Source organism: Ochotona curzoniae, unplaced genomic scaffold (assembly GCF_017591425.1).
Source record: "Ochotona curzoniae isolate NIBS_2020 unplaced genomic scaffold, NIBS_Ocur_1.0 contig_908, whole genome shotgun sequence".
In the NCBI taxonomy this organism is placed as follows: domain Eukaryota; kingdom Metazoa; phylum Chordata; class Mammalia; order Lagomorpha; family Ochotonidae; genus Ochotona; species Ochotona curzoniae.
In genome coordinates this window covers 9,445,354-9,451,596 of record NW_024466607.1, presented here as the reverse complement: position 1 = coordinate 9,451,596, position 6,243 = coordinate 9,445,354, and positions in this window count along the sequence as shown.

Sequence of the window (6,243 nt, the reverse complement as noted above, 5' to 3'; positions counted from 1 at the left end):
TGGTGTTTAAACCAAGTGGGATTCACCCACAGAACTGAATGGGTGGACAAAACCAGTGTAACATCAATCAATGACACACATCAGAGGAACCACTTAATGAAGGAATGCATGATATGCCCAAGAAAAAAAGCAGCATGTGACAAAACGTAACACTCTGTCAGCGTCAAAACATTCACCAAGCAGGAATAGAAGGGGTTTATTTGCAGCCAGATAAAGACGATCTACAGCAGAGCCCCAGCTCCTATACTTTGTGGTGAGAGGCTGAGAAGTTTCCACTAAGGTTGGAACAAGACCAGGAGGACTGCTTTTCCTTTTCCCGCTCAACACCGAACTTGAGGTTCTAACCAGTGAGGCAAGGGGCAAAAACATTGCCAGCTTAAAAAGAACAACTAGCTCTATCTGCAGATGACACGTTCCATAGAGAAATTTCCAACGAATCCAGGCACACCAAATAACTATCAGCACGAATAAACAAGTTAGTTCAGCAAGGTGCCATGCAAGATCAATTCACAATAGGAATAAAGACCAATTCACAATATGTCCATGTGACCAATTAAAAAAGGAATAAGAAAAAAAATGCATCTGCAATAGCATCTGTAAAAATTCATCAGAACAAAATGCAAAGTATACCCTGAAAACTATAAACTATTATCCTGGGGCCCGGCATAGTACCCTAGAGCCTAAGTCCTCTCCTTGTACGCACTAAGTTCCCATAAGGGCGCTGGTTCGTATCCTGGTTGCTCCACTTCCCATCCAGCTCCCTGCTCGTGGCCTGGGAAAGCAGTCAAGGACGGCCCAAAGGCTTGGGACCCTGCACCCGCGAGGGAGACCTGGAAGAGGCTCCTGGCTTCGGACTGACTCAGCTCTGGCTGTTGGAGCCACTTGGGGAGTGAACCACAAGACAGAAGAGCTTTCTCTCGGTCTCTGCTTCTCTCTGTAAATCTGATTTTCTTTGAAAAAACAAAACAAAACCTATTACCCTACACAATTTCTAAAACCTAAAAAAAAGAAAAATGGAAAGGTGCATCCATAGATCAGATATTTATGTATCTGGGATGGAAGGCTTGGAAATGTCAGCATGACAATCCTCTCCAAGGGGTTACAGACTCATACAATCCTATCAAAATTCTGGGGAAAAATTTTTTTACATAAAATAATAAGCTGATCTTAAAACTCATATGGAAATAGAAAAGAACAGAATCCTAAACAATCTTGAAAAAGTAAACCTGAAAAACACACATTTCCTGTTTTAAAAACTTATTACAAAGCTATAAGAATCAAGGCAGTGTGTGGAACTGACCAAGAATACAAACATATGAAGTCTCCAGAGCATTTGTGGAAATGTTTATTATAAAAAAACTAGGGGTTAAACATTTGGCATCGTGGCTAAAACTCCACCTGGAACCCTGGTGGCCCGTATCTGAATGGCCGGGTTTGAGTCCTGGCTCTGCTGACGGACACCCTGGCGGGGACCAGGTGGTGGTGGGGTCCCTAGAATCTGTGTGGGAGCTCTGAATCGACTTCCTGGTTCTCCCAGGGCTTTGGGGGGAATGAGACAGTGGGTGAGCTGTGTTTCAGTCTGTCTCCCTCTTAAACAAACAGGACCCAGAACTGTTTGCCAAGAGCCCAGCAATCAGAGAGAAAAGTCACAAAGTCCCACTGCCTCACTGCCACATGGCCGGAAGCTCTCACGGCCTCGTTAACTGTACTGAGATTCAGGTGCAGCACAAGTTTCCATATATAGCATGAAACCAGGCCAGGGGCAGGTGTGGCCCGCTATGCTGCACGGAAGGAACCTCTCACTGCCAGGGCAGACTCAAGAAAACCAAAGGGAAGCAATTCCGTCAGGAATGCACTGAGCAGGCTTCCGGCTTAGAGCCTGTGACCGCGCAGGCGCAGGCTGCAGGCTGCAGGTCCAAGACCACAAACTTTGGCTACACCAGGGCTGGTCCCTAGCCAAGACACAAGCCATGGAAACCCACCCTCCATCCTAAGCTACTTTTTTTTCTTTCGGGTCCAGTGAGACTCTGGAATCCTTCAAAGATGAAAAAAGAAAAAAAAAAGTCTGTGGGAAGGATTAAGAGTTATAATAAATATGGTTGCACCTGAAATCTGAGAGGGGCTGGTTCTAAGACACACGCACACACACAAACCCACAACCTAACACGGAATTCTTAAGATTTACTTATTTTTATTGGAAAGTCAAATATACAGAGAGGAGGAGAGACAGAGAGGAAGATCTTTCATCTGTTGATTCATTCCCCAAGCAGCTGCAATGGCTGGAGCTGAGCCAATCCGAAGCCAGGAGCATCTTACGGATCTCCCTCATGGGTGCAGGGTTCCAAGGATTTGGGCCATCCTTGATTGCTTTCCCAGGCCTCAAGCAAGGAGTTGGATGGGAAGCCGGGCTGCTGAGATTAGAACCAGTGCCCATATGGAATCCTGGTGTGTACAAAGCAAGGATTTTAGCTGCTAGACTACCATGCTGGGCCCCTAACACCAAATTTTAAGCATGCTCAAGTCCCTTACAAAAAATGGCATAGGGTCCGGAAGTCTTGGGACCCTGCACCCATATGGAAGACCTGGAAGAGGTTCCTGGCTCCTGAATTCGGACCAGCGCAGCACTGGCCGTTGCACTCACTTGGGGAGTGAATCATCGGACAGAAGATCTTCCTCTCAGTCTCTCCCTCCTCTCTGTATATCTGACTTTTCAACAACAACAAAAGAAATCTTTTTAAAAAATTAAAATGTCATAGAATTTGCATATACCTGTGCACTCTCCTCCTGCAAACAGAACGTTTTCTCTAGAGAGTTTACAAGATTTAACGGAAGTTCTGTTAGAAAAAGTTCGCACGAGTTCAGATTCAGGACCATATCCTGGAGGAGCTTCCAACGCACACGTGGACACCCCTGGGAGGAGGGCCGAGTGGATCTGCCATCCTCCTGGGGGATCTGATTCTGCCTCACCCGCTTTCCCATGGGTGAAGCAATGGCTGCCATAAACACAACCACATCGTGTGCAAACAGGACACATCACGTGAGCCAATGTCTCTGCTTACTGGCTTGAACAGAATGTTCAGAGGAACCTGACACAAACGCAATCAATGGTTAAGTGTCTGGGGAACTGGGGAAACACCTAAGTCCCTGATTTAGGACTGCTGTAAAAAGGGGGTGCAGCCGAAAGCAGGTTCTCAGACACTTTTTAAGGTGCTGCCTGTGCAGGGCCTGGCCCTGTGGTGCCATCTATGATGCCAGCGTTCCTATGGGGTACCAGTTTAAGTCCCGACTGCTCCACTTTCAGCTCCACTCCCAGCTAACATGCCTGGGAGAGCTGCAGAAGAGACCCCAGTACTTGAGCCCCTGCACCCACATGGGAGACCAGGAAGAAGCTCCTGCCTCTTGGCTCTGGACCGGCTCACTTCCAGCTGCTGTGGCCATTTCGGTGGTAAGCCAGCAGATGAAAAATTCCTTTCCCCTTCTCTGTAGGGATCTCAGGGACAAAGATCCACTGCCCCATGCTGGCAGAGCAAGGCTCAGCCAGGAGGAGTCAGAAAGATACTTGATTCTGACCCAGAAGTTTAAACCCTGAAAGGCAGTTAGCACAGGCGCGCACACATGCAGACACACATAGAAAACAAAACCAAAGCAAAGCCCTAGGGTAAGGGGGTGGGGTGTGATGACAAACTATGACAACGTTTGGATGCATTTCAGAAACACTGAAAAACAAGCAAAAGCCTAAGAAAAAAAATATTTGGAATGAACACAAGAAAAATACAGAAATTCCCATAAGTCAGCAAAGACCAGCGTGAGGGGGCAGGGAGAGTTGCTTAGCCAACACAGCCCAGCCAGGGACTGGGCAGGGAAAGTGGGAAAAGAACCTGCCAACAAGCCGTGACAATCCCATCACGCCACCAGAGGGCGCCGTGGCAGAGGCAGTGAGACCTGCAGTGACCAGGACAGCAAGTCTTCAGGGTGGACCATTCATTCCCAGGAAATGGATGTGGGAGCTGGTCCAGAGCACCCACAGCAGCCAGGCCTGGATGGCAACAGCATACACGAGGGAAGCCACGCGGAACCCCGCAGGTGTTCACACGGGAGAAGCGCTCACAGCAGCCAGGTTCAGAGAATCCAACACGGAAACAGGCCCAGGGGCACGCATGAGCCCAAGGCGAGGGTCTCCCACCGCTGTCCACAGCTCTGCCTGTCCCAGCGTCCACAGGTCTAGCCAGGGTGACCCTGGTTAGGTGGGGGGACATTGGGGCTACTTGAGAGGCCACTGACCCTCTCAGCCATCCCACTCCAGTGTCTGGCCTCGAACACATCCCTCGTGGTACCCCTTTGGCATTCATCACAGACACATCCACTCCCAGCACCTCACACGGTCCAGCACGCACCGCACTCTGGGGACAAGGCTGACCAACGCATGCTCCGCCCACCTCAACCCAATCATGCCTCAACCCGACCCCTAACCGCTGCTTCTCCGAGACTGCAAGGCAGCCCCAAAACCAAGGCCTGGACTCCCGGCACCTCTCCTTCCTCGACGCGGAACCCTGGCAGACTCGACATTCCAGAAACAAACGACTCCTTACGTTTTACACCGCACCCCCTGTCTGCGCAACAGGGCAAGAACCAGCCCCATGCCACTGTGTCCCCTGCAGGACACGAACCATGCTTTACCAGTCAGGGACAGTGGTCTGCAGCCCCTCCACCCCTCTGGGGACCCCGGTCAGGGGGTCCTTCATCACCAGGCACGCGCGGCCCTACCTGCAGCCCGGGGACCCTGGCACTTGTGGGCGCTCGCAGAGGGCGCGGCCCGAGCATCTCTGGGTCCTGACGTTTTTCGTAAAAAGGCTCAGATACCAGGAGACCTGTCCCGCAGGCATGGACCGAGGCGTGCGTGGGGGGTCAGAATTGGGCAGCGCGGGTGCCCCGCGATCCCGGGGCGGTGGGCGGAGCTCGCGGGAGGTGCACGAGGCGCAGCTGTCCCACCTGCCTCCCAACCCGAGCAGCGTGAGCCCTCCGGGTCCGAAAAATAAGACCCGGGGAGGGGAAGCGGAGTGCAAACACCTGGGGCGCGCAGCCGGCCGCCCCCAGCCCGCCATCTTCCAGGTGTCCCCGAGGCGTCCCTGCCCACCGTGCCTGGCCCCGAGGCGCCCTCCCCGAGCCAGCCAGCTTCCACGCCTCCTTCCCGCCCTAAAACCCCGCAGCTCCGACTTCCCCGGTCCCCTCGGCCCCCTGACCCCGGGCAGGCCCTGACGCAGGGCTGTACTCACCCTGTCCACTTGCTGGCCACGGACAGCAAGCGCCGGACGCCGGGGAAGGAAGCTAGCTGATAGCGGACCGCGAAGGAAGCGCCCCTCGCGCAGGCTCCACCCCCTCGCCCCAGGCCCCGCCCCTGCCACAGCGCCACGCTGGGGCGTAGGGAGGGGCGGGGCCCGGCCCGGGGAGGAAGCAAGGAGGCCCCGCCTAATCCCCCGGTCCATCAACCCAGGCTCCGCCCCGCCCCGGCACTGACGCAGTGACGTAAAGAGGGGCCGGGCCAGACCCGCGGTGGAAGTGGGAAGGCCGCGCCCCCTCGCCCCAGGCCCCGCCCCCTGGCCCAAGCGCCGACGCGAGGACGTAGGGAGGGGCGGGACCCGGCCACGCGAGGAAGCGAGAAGGGCCCGCCCAAGGCCCCGCCTTCTCACCCCAGGCTCCGCCCCACCCCACTCCTGTCTCCGACCCGGGAAGTCTCCGGGTTCGGTCCTGGGTTCCGCTGTCATAGGGAAGCCTGAACCCGGAGCCCCGAACCCCGGGACTGGTTCCTGTGATAACGGCCGCTCTGCGTGGCCGAAATAGCCCCGTGGGCAAGGCGTCTACTTAGGGTCCCTGCCCTGTCCACCCGGAGAGAGATGGCGCAAACAGAAGACGCCACCAGCGCCACCCTGGCTTGGGATTCGTGGTCTGGCTCAGCTGAGATGTTGGGAAGGTCCAGGCAGAAGAACAGGAAAAGGGCCGGTTCCGACTGCGGTCCAGCCGTGCCCTTTATGGCACGTGGTCTTGTCTGCATTTTCTTTACTCAGCTGCGATTTTATCATTTTGAAAGATTTTTATTCACTGAAAGGCACATCAACAGGGAGAGAGAGACAGAGAGATTTTTCCATCCACTAGTTCACTTCCCCAAAAGGTTTACCGCAGCCAGGGCTGGGTCAGGCTGAGACCTGGAAGTCCATCTGGGTCTCCCTCATGGGTGCGGGGTGCTTG